Raw genomic sequence first — 12927 nt, 5'->3', positions numbered from 1 at the left:
GGAAAGGGGAGGGTTGCAGTTGGGAGGACGTTATGGGGGGAAGCCATTGTAATCCATAAGCTGTACTTTGGAAATTTATATTCATTAAATAAAAGTTAAACATACACACACACACACACACACACACAAGATTTGGGGGCCAGCGCTGTGGTGCAGTGGGTGAGAATGCTCCTGGAAAATTGTCTGGAATCAGACATAAATTACTGAGATGCTACTGAAGCTTGTGTGGGCCCTTTTATTTATGATATATGCTGGATTTTAAACATTTTTAAAATTTTATGATTCTTTTTCATAATAGGGAAATATATATTAATTCTCAATTTTGTGTTTGCAATGTTATGTAGCTGTTCCTAACAAGACACTCACCTCATTTGGTTAACATCATGTACGCTAGATCCATCCCTTTTAACATTTCAATTTTTAAAAATTAATCCTATCATACTTTTCCATGAAACTTACTAAAATAGCAGAGTTTACAATCCAAATGAGTTTATTCTCCTGTGATTTCTAGAATCCACTTTTCTCATTCTAATAGTCTGTTATTTTTGCTTGGGTTACCTTTCCTTTCAGTAGAACTAAGTACAGTATTTTATAGGAATCCTCCAGAGAACACTTTTCCTGCAAGTTTTCTTTAACATACAATGACAATTGTGTAAGCTCAGCCAGAGCTTTGTAACTTAAAGATCTGGGGCCCCAGTTCAGTAGTTTCAGAAGCAAGGCACCCATATACCATCATGATTTGCTGTTACCTACGCAGCAGGAGGGATGGAACGAGAGAGAAGACTGGATGGGCTCATCAGGCAGGGTGGAGGAACCGGTATGCCTGATTCAAAATGCTGCCTGATGTCGTCAAAGTGAAACAGCAGCAGAGAGATCGGCTCTATTATTGACACACTGTTTTGTTGGTAAATTTAGATACTCTGAGCACTGAGCTCGGCCATCTGCAGAGTAACGTTGGCAAGTTCTTCCGTCCTTTACATAAGAGATATTTATTTCCAGACACATCAGACATGGCAGAGGATTGCTGCTTCTGTCTCCAGGTACCATTTACAATTGCAAAAGGAAGAAACCTGCAAGGCATCCGCCAGGAACGACCCAAGAAACCTCCAGAATCTACTCACCTCTCAAAAACTCCTTTCTCTGTTCCTTATTCATCTAAGGCATTTCTTCATCGTTAGCATATCCAGTTAAGGAGAAATAAACAAGCGCTTTTATAGGCACTTCATGTTGGAATGTAACAGCCTGTGAAAGCAATTGAAGACTCCTAGAATTTTTTTTTAATACTTCTGCAATGGAAAGAAATAACCATGACTGGAACATCAAGGGAGGCAAACAATGATATATTTGAAAATTTATATATGAAATGAGCATGAATCTCTACTATCTATCTTTCATCTACCTATATATCCCTGTCTATCTTTACTTACCTACCTAGCTATCCATCTCTATCTACCTACTTATCTATTTGCTTATCTATCATCATTCATTTGCATATGAGAGTCACAGCCCAGCCTTCCGGTGAGACTTCTCACTCCCTGACTCTCTTTTCCCAGTTGGTCGCACATAGATTTGCTCCTCTCTGTGTTGCCTATGGTCTCCCAATTTATCTTTGAAACTCCACTGTGCACTTATCTGTCAACACAGTAAATATTCAGCACAATACTAAGTAAATAGATAAGTTTTAAACTCCTTTTGATATGTACCATATAAAATGCTTCTATGATATTTTTTGAGTAATCCTTGATCAGTTTGTTTACTAGTAGGATCCTAAAAAATTGGAGTCTCTTTTTTCCTTTTTGTTAGAGAAAAAGTTGTTTTTTTGCTCCCTATAAAATGTAGACAAACAGTGATCTCAAAACATTCCAGCATGAAAATATGAGTTTCAAATTTTGCAGTATTGTATAGTTTAGTTTTTTAGCTAAGTACCTATGTGTTGAAGCAATGGCAATTGTATGAGTAAGTAGATTTTGGGTTCCTTGTATCAATTTAAGAAAACAAAAGAATAGATTTATAATCTCATGCAATTAAAATGCTAGCAGTAAATGAGGCCTACTTCTGACATAGGTGAATCCAGGGTGCCAAATTACGTCATTCACAGTCACTTTTTTTTTTTTTTTTTTTACAGGCAGAGTAGACAGTGAGAGAGAGAGACAGAGAGGAAGGTCTTCCTTTTTCCATTGGTTTACCTTCCAATGGCCACCACGGCCGGTGTGCTGTGGCCAGCCCACCGCGCTGATCAGAAGCTAGGAACCAGGTGCTTCTCCTGGTCTCCCATGGGGTGCAGGGCCCAAGCACTTGGGCCATCCTCCACTGCACTCCCTGGCCACAGCAGAGAGCTGGCCTGGAAGAGGGGCAACCAGGACAGAATCCGGCGCCCTGACCGGGACTAGAACCCAGTGTGCCAATGCTGCAGGCGGAGGATTAGCCTATTGAGCCGTGGCGCCGGCCTAGTCACTCTTGATTTCTCCTGTCTTCTCTCTTCCCCTTCCCCATTCATCCTACTCCTCGTTCTGCTGCCTTTTGCATGTTGGCCTTGTGGGGGTTGTTTCCTTCAAAGATATAATATGCAATATTATTTTGGAATTATGTATAAAAAGTTTCACCCAATTTAACATCATACTAGGAATGTTAATTAGTTAAAATTATGAGAATTTCTTCATGTTACTAAGCATTCTGTGGAAAATCTTTAGTTCAATTCATTTTACACATTATTTTATAAACTCAATGCTTTAAATACTCTAAAACTCTTCCTTTATTATTGGGGCAGCAGTCCTTTTAAATTAAAATTACTGACTTCACTTTGGCTTTTTCTTGACATAAGCACTTTTTTTCCCCAATGAGGGAGTTCAAGAATATAGAAACTAAAGAGTAAAAATATGCTATTCTTTGTATATGAAAATGACAGTCCTGACCTGCCATTAGTAGGGGCACTTACGGCTATGATAGATTCTTCTGGATCCATCTGCCTTTCCTTCCTGGCACCCCAGGCTTCTTTGGACGAAAGGCGTAATCGGCGGCCTCAGAACAGAGCAACGCTAATGAGGATGACCCTGACCTCATGAGAATAGTGTTCTGACCTCCTGACCCAAATGAAAATAGAAAAGCTTGAGCAGTACATTTAAGAGTAACTTTGGGATTAGTTCTATGAGTATAAAGATAAATGAGAAAATAAATTCTACTCACAAGTAGTGAGACTTAGATAATTGTGTGATATCTAAACATAAAACCTAAGCTGAAAACTATTACACTGGTAAATTGAATTACATTATCATTCCTTTTAACTAACATCAGAATTACCTTTTCCTTTAATGTTTCCTTAGTTAATAAAAGCCAAATCTTATTATAATAATTAAAGCTACTAAAAATACTTTAAGCCTTTCTCATGTTAAAAGATCCATTTATTATCTATTTATTCAGTCTTTTTGAAGCACACTAAAATTATACTGTATTTGAAATTTCAAAATACTGTTTTATTACATTATGTATATTATAACTGGGTATTCACAAAGAATTCTTTTCTATCTGTCAGCAAGAAGACCCTCTTCCATCTGCAACTAGATACCCACCATGCAGCTTATCTCAATTAATACTGATAAATCCAGATGATTGTCTGGAATCTATATTACTACAGTGTTTTCATGAGAATTTTTAAATTTTAGTTTTAATATATTTTATTTATTTGAAAGGCAGAGAGAGAGAAAGAAAGAGACAGAGATCTCCAGTTTACTGGGTCATTCCCCAAATGCCTCCCAAGAGTCGGGGCTGGGCCAGCCTGAAGCAGGGAGGCAGAACTCAGTGAAAGTAAGGACCTAACTATTTCAGCTGTTATCTGCTGCCTCACAAGCTGTCCATTAGTAGGAAGTTGAAACAGAGAGTGGAGCAAGAACTTGAACTCAAACAGTCTGACATGGGATGCAAACATCCCAACCAGTTCTTAACCACTATGCCAATCCTCACCTCAAGATAAATTTGTTAATATTTTAATCATTTCATGATGTACACAAGCTCTACTTTTTTAAAAATTCATTTTATTTTTTTGAGAGGCAGGGTTACAGACAGAGAGAGGGAGAGGCAGAGAGAAAGGTCTTCTATTCTCTGGTTCACTCCCCAAATGGCTGCAACACCTGGAGATGGGCCGATCTGAAGCCAGGAGCCAGTAGTTTCTTCCAGAGTCTCCCATGTGGGTGCAGGGGCCCAAGGACTAGAGCCATTACATAAGCTGTATTAAGAGCAGAAATTGAAAATGTGTTATCCCTAGAAAAAATATTTGAAAAAATACTGAATGCAAAACATTTTAGCTAGATAACAGGAAAGTTAATTAATTTCCATGATAAATTACGAGCACTTATTTATTTAGAATATTTCTTTATTTGTTTTAAAGGCATAGTGATGACAGCTGGGGGTAGGGACAAAGAGAGAGAGTAGGTGAGATCTTCCATCCACTGGTTCTCTCCCCAAATGGCTACAACAACTAGGTCTGGGCCAGGCCAAAGATAGGAGGCAAGTAAGCAATCCTGGTTTTTAGCATGGGTGACAGTGACCCAAGGACATATGATAGAATACCCAGTTATAATATATATAATGTAATAAAACAGTATTTTGAAACTTTCAAATACAGTATAATTTTAGTGTGCTTCAAAAAGACTGAATAAATAGATAATAAATGTATCTTTTAACAAGAGAAAGACTTGGACCATCATCTGTTGCCTTCCTAGGAACAGTAGCAGTAAGCTGGATCCAAACCAGAGTAGCCAGGCTGCACACCAGCATCACAGAGACTTAACCCAGTGTGCCACAATGCAGAACCAAACCTAGTCATTTAGAGCCAATGTATTTATTGGTCTTTGAAACAAGGGAGGGAACTGATAACTTGTCTGAGAAAAAAAATCTATATTTTCCTCTTTAAAAAATAAAACTGGGACTGGCATTGTGGAATAGTGAATAAATCTGCCACCTGTGTTTCCAGCATCCCATATGGGCACTGGTTTGTGTCCTGGCTGCTCCATTTTCAATCTAGCTCAAGGCTAATGGCCTGGGAGAAGAACTGGAAGATGAGTCAAGTGTTTGGGCTCCCACTACCCATATGGGAGACCTGGAAGAAACTCCTGACTCCTGACTCTGGCCTGGCCCAGCGCTGGCCATGGAAACCATCTAGGGAATGATACGGTAGATGGAAGATAACTTTCTCCCCATTTCTCCCTTTTTCTGTAACTCTGACTACTTTCAAATAAATAAATAAATCTTAAAAAAAAAACCAGCATAATAAAGCAATGGCCCCAATGAATACTGGTATCACCAATCTTCTGTTTGTACAGATTACTGTTTTCTTCACCCCCCCAAAATTGCAGCTTGAGCTCAGGGTTACCTGACAGCAAATGAATGAAAGGTACTTATTGACCACAGGCGTCAGTTTTCAGATAGGACGTAAAGCCAGAGTCCTGGCGCTTTCTGGAAGAGTAGAGGCGCTAGCTCCAGTGTCCTGGCCAAATTTCAATTTGGGTAAAAGCATTCTGTTTCATTTAAAGGCTCTCCACTTCCTGCCTGAACAGTTACAGAATATGACTGTGCTCTGGGAAATAGTTGCTGGATTTGTTCTTTAGATGAGTGACCATCATTACAGCAATACACACACACACACACACACACACGTGAGTGGTAAACCGAAATAGTCATATGAAAGTCTTGCCTCTGCACATGTCTATTAGTTCAATAAAACTACATCTTATTGTATATCAACGCCATGGAAATAGGTTATTTTTTGTCAGTATACAGTGTTCCAATTCCTGAAGAAGGCAATAATTGTTTAATATTTTTAGATTTAATTATAATTAAAGCCATAATACATAAAATAAAGGAGTCATTTATCGGAGAAGAAATGATATGTTGGAAGCATCATCTTGTGTCCCTAGGAATGGTCCAATTGATAAATACATTATGTGCCTTGCATTAAGAAAGCTTCGACACATGTGCGGCAATTTTTTAAGGAGATTTCCAGTAACCTCTAACTACTCCAGGTTGCTATTCACAATAAGAGTAGAATTTTAGAAGTCTCCCTAAAGAGAGTAATAGCAGGATTTAGTTCCTAGTGGATTACAGCTCACATTATGAAACTACTGCACATTTGGCACAATTATGCACCACTGGCAGCCTTTTCTCAAAGGAAGCCTCATGTTAAATGAACACTTAGAATCATTTTGGAACTCATGCATCTTGCAGCTAACACTGTGCTAAGTTAAGCAGCTAACATCATGCCCATCTGGTAGCAAGAGATTATCAGGGCTACAATATCATCAGTCCTTTCCCCTTAAAAGCTTTGATTTTATTAAAGGTGACCTGTCAAAGTGCTTTTGAAAATGAGATACTCTACAAAATGTGCTGAATAGGACAGAGGGGTATTCAGTACATAAATTACTGTCTTTTCCATTGTTGTTTTTAAAAATTCCAAGGATCATGTAGGTTTGCTGCTTTTCTCCTTTGGTATCCTATTGAAACCAGTCTTGAAGACATACAGTGGGCATTGAAGGGCTGAGCAATGTACCTTTGCAATATGATGTTCTGATTATTACTCTGCAGTGTGTGATTGGGATGGTGGATTATCAAAAGAGAATTTGGAAACTTCAAAAACGAAACACAGGCTTTAATTTCCTTCCAGAACCAAACTTTGTGTTACTAAACCTTGTGTTATGTGTGTTACTAAATTTCAAAGGATAAATGTAGATTTGTTTTATAGGGTCACTACTCTTTAAAAACTCTGCCACAAATATTTTTCCCCCAAAATGTAATAACGTATCCACATATCACAGACTCCAGCTCCACAGTAACACCTGTTTGAAACATGGTACAAAATGTGACTCAGACTAAAAAGACCCTTGCAAAGAAAACCAATCAGGCAAAGTTCATTTCGACTACTATTTACAATAAGCCTCTGGAGCTTTTGCTCAGAGATTATTTGCCTTTTGAAATAATTTCATTTCACTTAATTCACAGTGCCCAGAACCTTGTTCTCCAGCTTTTAAGTCAAATTCAGAAACAGGAAATTATAACAGGAGTTGCCAATACCAAGTGTGTGTATTAGTAGAGAGTAATAGTTTTCAACATTTCAAAACCATAGCAGCCTTTCAATTTCAGGATTTCTTTTGCCATTAGTAGATTCCAGGAAGGGAGACAGTAGAATAATCTTGGTTACCATAGTTGTTTGACTTTTTCTTCTATGTTAATGTGTTAACACAGAGTTGGAATTGTTACGCAAGTTTACTTATAACTTTTTTCAGATCTGTATTTAGGTTATCAGTCTGTTTGTCCCTCAGTTTACCTAACTATTTAGTTACTATAGTAATCACTGTCTTACAGACATAGGTAAAAGACAAATCTAAATATCATATTTTCAGATTCTCAGCTTATTACTACCTTATATAAAAATATTTTTTCATTTACCTTGAGTATAGTAAAGATAATAAGGCTAATTTATCAAGACTGTATTTTAGGGGCCAGTGCTGTGGTGTAGCGGGTAAAGCTGCCGCCTGCAGTGCCAGCATCCCATATGGGTACTGGTTTGCATCCTGGCTGCTCCACTTCCTATCTAGCTCTCTGCTATGGCCTGGGGAAGCAGTAGAAGATGACCCAAGTCATTGGGCCCCTGTAGCGCATGGGAGACCCGGAGGAAGCTCGTGGCTCCAGGCTTTGAATGGGAACAGCTCCCGTCATTGTGGCCAAATGGATGGAAGTCTCTCTCTCTCTCTCTCTCTCTCTCTCTCTCTGCCTTTGCTTCTCTGTAGCTCTGCCTTTCAAATAAATAATTCTTTTTTTTTTTTAAAGACCATATTTTAGAGGCTGGCACTGTGGCATAGCCTCTGCCTGCTGTGTCTCCATCCTATCTGGATTCTGGTTCAAGTCCCGGCTGCTCTACTTCCAATCCAGTTCCCTGCTAATGCATCTTGGAAAGCAATGGAACATGATACAAGTATTTAGCCCCCTGCACCATTGGGGGATCCTGAAGAAGCTCCTGGCTCCTAGTTTCATATGGCCTGACCCTGGCTGTTGTAGCCATTTGGGGAGTGAACCCACAGATGGAGGACCTCTCTGCCTCTTTATTTCACTGTAGCTCATCCTTTCAAATAAATAAATAAACCTTTAAAACAAAAGACTGTATTTGAGAAGTCCAGAAACTTTCTATTTTAGAAAAATTTTACCCGAATTAGTTAAATTTTAAACTGTTGATAATTTTTCTAGTGAATTTTCAATTGTTTAAAAATGAATTTACCCAGAACTTTACAGTCTTCAAATGTCTCAAATAGTTTATAGTATACTACTCAAAATATTTTGGTTTCATTTATTCATTTTTTTTTTAATTTGACAGGCAGAGTTAGGTTAGACAGTGAGAGAGACAGAGAGAAAGGTCTTCCTTCCGTTGGTTCACTCCCCAAATGGCCGCTACGGCTGGCGCTGCACCGATCCAAAGCCAGAAGCCAGGTGCCTTCCCCTGGTCTCCCATGTGGGTGCAGGGTCCCAGGCACTTGGGCCATCCTCCACTGCCCTCCCGGGCCACAGCAGAGAGCTGGACTGGAAGGGGAGCAACCGGGACTAGAACCCGGCACCCATATAGGATGCTGGCGCTGCAGGCAGAGGCTTAATCAAGTGAGCCATGGCGCCGGCCCCTCATTTATTCTTCATCTTTCTGTAAGTTCCAGGAGAAGAGAAAGTAAAAACAAAAAGGAAAACGCCAGGGCCATCAAAGTCACTTGATTTTCCTTTATAGTCTATTCATTTTCAAAGCACATATTGAGAATTATAAGCGGTGTTTAATTTATGTTTTATTCATAATTTATGCAGTGGTTTATGAAATCATTTTAATGAGTGTACAAAAATTAAACTATAAGTTGTTTATTTTAGTGTAAAAATTTGAAATCCATGCTCTGTTTTCTCATAAAAATGTTTGTGGAAAATATATACAATGAAAAAGTTATGGATGTACTTCAAAGTTCTTTTGCAATAAAATAAGTATCTTTTAGTTCCATTTTTCCACAAATTTTTGAGGCTATTTTGCATGTTACATTCATCTGTCTGATTGTTAACCTTTATCTGATTAATAAATTATCAATATTATTTCCTTGCTTGATAGATTCCTTACATGACCTTTTAACAAATTAAAAAGCACAAGTCTCTAGTATTTTAATTATAAAATTAATCCACACATGCATGCTTATTGTATACATCCTAAACATTAAGTTAATAAACTATAAAAAAGCAGTCCAATTCTAATGTCTCTTCCTTAGAGTTTGAGCTTTACACATATTTGCTAACGTGTTGTATATATTTATTTCATGTACATGTGTATACATTTTTACTTGTATGGGCTTACTCCATACTTACGCTTTTTTTCTTCCCTCCTTGGTTTTGTTTGTACAACCTGGACAGGAATCTACCAGTTCCATGAACACAGCAGCCCAGAGATCACACCTGTCCTTCAGGCTCCATGCTGATAGACAGACATCATTACTGTGGAGAGTTCAAGGGCATCTGAGAACATTTGGGAGCCTGGGGCTGTGTGGGAATTGAAGCTGTAGCATGAATTAGAGCTATACACACAGCCTGGTTGGAGCCTTGGCCATTGGCTTGCAGACCCTGAGTCACTTGGCAATGCAGGCATGAGCACCTTCCCCAACATAAGCTTGGTGAGTAGGCAAGTCAAATGAGCAAGAAGTGGACACCCTTTGGGATCTTGGGCTTGACACCTGGACATCACAAGGGCCTGGCGACCTCTGCATGTGTACTTACAGCTGTCCTACAACATTTTCCAAGCCCTTCTTATTATGCTTCTTGGCAAAACATATGTTTCTTTGGAATGGAGGTCTACCTCCTTAAGAGATCCTTATCTTTGTGATTGGATTTCTTGACGCCATTTCTGTATCATTTTCATCACTGGTTTTTTATGGTGTCATTCCTGGACTTTGCATGTCTGCAACACATTATTTCCAACAGTGTTCAAAGTGCCTGGGATTAGAAGAGGAAAAAAAGCCAGTGCACCACAGGCAATAGAATTGTCAATGCCAAACTTAATTTCAAACTTAAGATTTTGAAACTTTAAATATATTTAACACATTTCATATCATTGAATATATATCTGATCTTTAAAACTATCATGGTATTATATTTTACAATGCAAATATAATTTCATATGTTTTAAAAAATTTCATTAAGGCAAAATTTAAAATTTTTGCTTTGGTTCATTCTGAAGCACAAAAATGCTGGAGCCCTTTGGTGGAGGTAGTTTTTGAATGAGTTGCCCATTATTGGTTGGGGTGAGCTTCCTCTACCTCCTTGGAATTCAATGTGAGTGCCTTGATGATTGGAACTGTACATTATTGTTCTATTATTCTTGATTTTGAATGTCCCTTTCATTATTTCCAAACTTTCAGAAAGATTCGTTTTAAGTTATCTCCAGATCTTTTCTCACCAGAGCCTGTGTGAAATTAAAGACCTGATCGATGCTTGGTAGAAGAGGAAAAGAAGATATCAGTGATGATAGTAGAGAGGAGATGTCCATTCAAGTCTCCAGTGAGAAGTGTCTACTAGGAAAGTCCTTCATGAGATTGAAACACAGAGAAAAGGAAGCTTCTTGGTGGCATAACACAAATACTGGAATTGACTGAAGGGGGATTTTAAAATCAAGCACGATTAAGCAACACTTTAAGAAATGTTTGTCAAAAGTTAATTTACATCATTAAAACTGCTCTGGAGTCTATACATGTGAACATGGATTATAACTTTTCAACACACAACTGTTCAAATATTTAAGCGTGTGCAAGAATAGTAGCTCTATGTCCCTGATATTCTGCTAAGAATAGTAATGTGTTCTTCATGAAGTTGGTATGGTATCAAATGAAATCTTGAAAATGCATTGGTCAAATGGAGGCCTTTTTCCCTAACTGGATGCTAACATTTATGCCATAGTGAATTCAATGTAGCAAAATCAAGTACTCAGAAGAAATTATAAATATAATATAAATTTATTTTTTCTAATCTTGGGTTTGAGAAAGATTTTCTAAGGGCAAAGTTGAAGTTATCAAGGGGAAGGTTTAATTTGATTTCAGCCAAATTAAAATGTACTTTTGATGTAAAAAATCAAAAAAAGGAAACGAAAACGGCAAACATATACAACAAAGAAGGACATAAGGGCTGGGTACATACAATTCACTTTAAAATCATGAATATTCAATAAGTACAAAAGAATTCAACTTCACTAGTTAGATAAATATCAAAAAGCTCCCAGTGAGAATTATTCTATTGGAAAATCCCAGTGTAGGATAGTATGATGCTAGGGATCTTTCTTCTATGAAAGAACACAAATTGCTGAAATTGTTCTATATTCTAGAAATTCTAGAATTTAGGGAATAATTTGACAACATACAAAATGACATACTGGTTGATTCAACATGCCATACCATTAAAGACACACATGAAAAGAATATAGACAATAGTTTTAGTTAAAAATACTACAATAATGTAATAGGTCAAATATATTATGAGTAAAAATATTATGACATGACATTACACTGCTCTAACAAGTTGTGATAGTGATTAACTATTAAGTAACAGATTTTTGAAAAAAGGAATAAAGAGCAAAAAGGGTAAATCAGTGATGGATTTCTAGATACTTTTTATTCATTTTTAATTTTTCTATAATTTATAAGCTTCTAACAAATAATTTACAAATATTTGTGAAATCAAGGAAATGTTTTCAATACTAGATTTAATAAACATGCTGGAGTAAAACACAGGAGATAACATTAAAAAAATTTATATTGCAAACTTTGACTTGCAGATTTAAGTGTTTAATGGCATTGAAACTTGCTCAACTGTGATAATTGAAAGTCTTGTTATATGGTCCACGTACCCTAAGTAAAATTACAAATTGAGAAACCCAACTTTTGAACAAAAGATAAAAAGGTCATTCAGCTGATAAATTTCTACTGACAGTAAGATAACTGACTTTTTGTATCCAAGTATATCTGAAAACTGCTGAACTAAAAGGTTACCTGAGTAGAAGTTGGTGTTTGAGAGCATTAGTTTTGTCCCAGTTGGCAAGACAACCATTTCCTTTCACTATACACTCAGATAGAGGTTTATTTAGATCTGCCTTTTAGGATGTCCAGAGTTCCAGGGCTCCTGATACCCCCTTAGAGGAAAGAACAAAGTAAAAGCAATAAATATGGAAAATACTGATTTTATGCATATAAAATAGAAATGTTAATATTTCTACACATATATGTGAATATGGAAAATCGGCCTTCAAAAATATTTTTACAATTAAATCATTTAAAACACATATATTTTAAATTCCCAAAATTATTTTAAGTATGCATTAGTTTAAACTAATTATGCACTAGTTTAAAGCATGCATTAGCTTAAACTAATTATTAGTTTAAACTAATTATTAAATTATTTGGAATAAATAATTCCAAATAATAATTATTCCAAATAATTGTCTTATGATCACCAAATGAAAAGTTGAATGTAAGATGTTTTGGAAATTTGGAAGTGCATGCACTAAGCATACCCTGTGCTCTGCATTGCCTCTAAGAGCATTTTGGAATGGTAAATCATCTTAGCTATGTATGCAAAAATAAAAGGATGAGGGTCTGTGGCATAGTAGGTTAAGCTTCTGCCTGCAGCGCCAGCATCCCATATGGGCACTGCAGGTGACTCCTGGCAGCTTCACTCCAATCCAGTTCCCTGCTGATGGCCTGGAAAAACAATGGAAAATTGCCCAAATGCTTGGGCCCCTGCACCCACGTGGGAGACCTGGAAAATACTCCTGGCTCCTGGCTTCAGATCGACCCGGTTCCAACCGTTGGGGTCATTTGGGGAGTGAACCAGCGTATAGATCTCTCTCTCTCTCTTTCTCTCTCTCTCTCCCTCTATCTGTAA

The 12927-nt window shown here is 37.4% G+C and overlaps 1 long non-coding RNA gene across 2 annotated transcripts in view; it reads left to right on the top strand.

The window, feature by feature from the left end:
- LOC127482869 (uncharacterized) overlaps window positions 1–12293 on the top strand; it is a 60721-nt gene extending 48428 nt beyond the window's left edge. For both annotated transcript variants that reach the window (XR_016232710.1, XR_016232708.1), the window contains exons 4-5: window positions 9415–9671; window positions 10457–12293. This is a non-coding gene — a long non-coding RNA (uncharacterized LOC127482869). The remainder of the gene's footprint in view (window positions 1–9414; window positions 9672–10456) is intronic.
- Window positions 12294–12927: the final 634 nt, after the last annotated feature.

The sequence above is a fragment of the Oryctolagus cuniculus genome, chromosome 4 (assembly GCF_051225735.1).
Source record: "Oryctolagus cuniculus isolate XC-2025 breed Fujian yellow rabbit chromosome 4, ASM5122573v1, whole genome shotgun sequence".
NCBI classification, from domain to species: domain Eukaryota; kingdom Metazoa; phylum Chordata; class Mammalia; order Lagomorpha; family Leporidae; genus Oryctolagus; species Oryctolagus cuniculus.
Note: the sequence above shows the minus strand (reverse complement) of the source record. Positions and strands in the feature narration are given on the sequence as shown.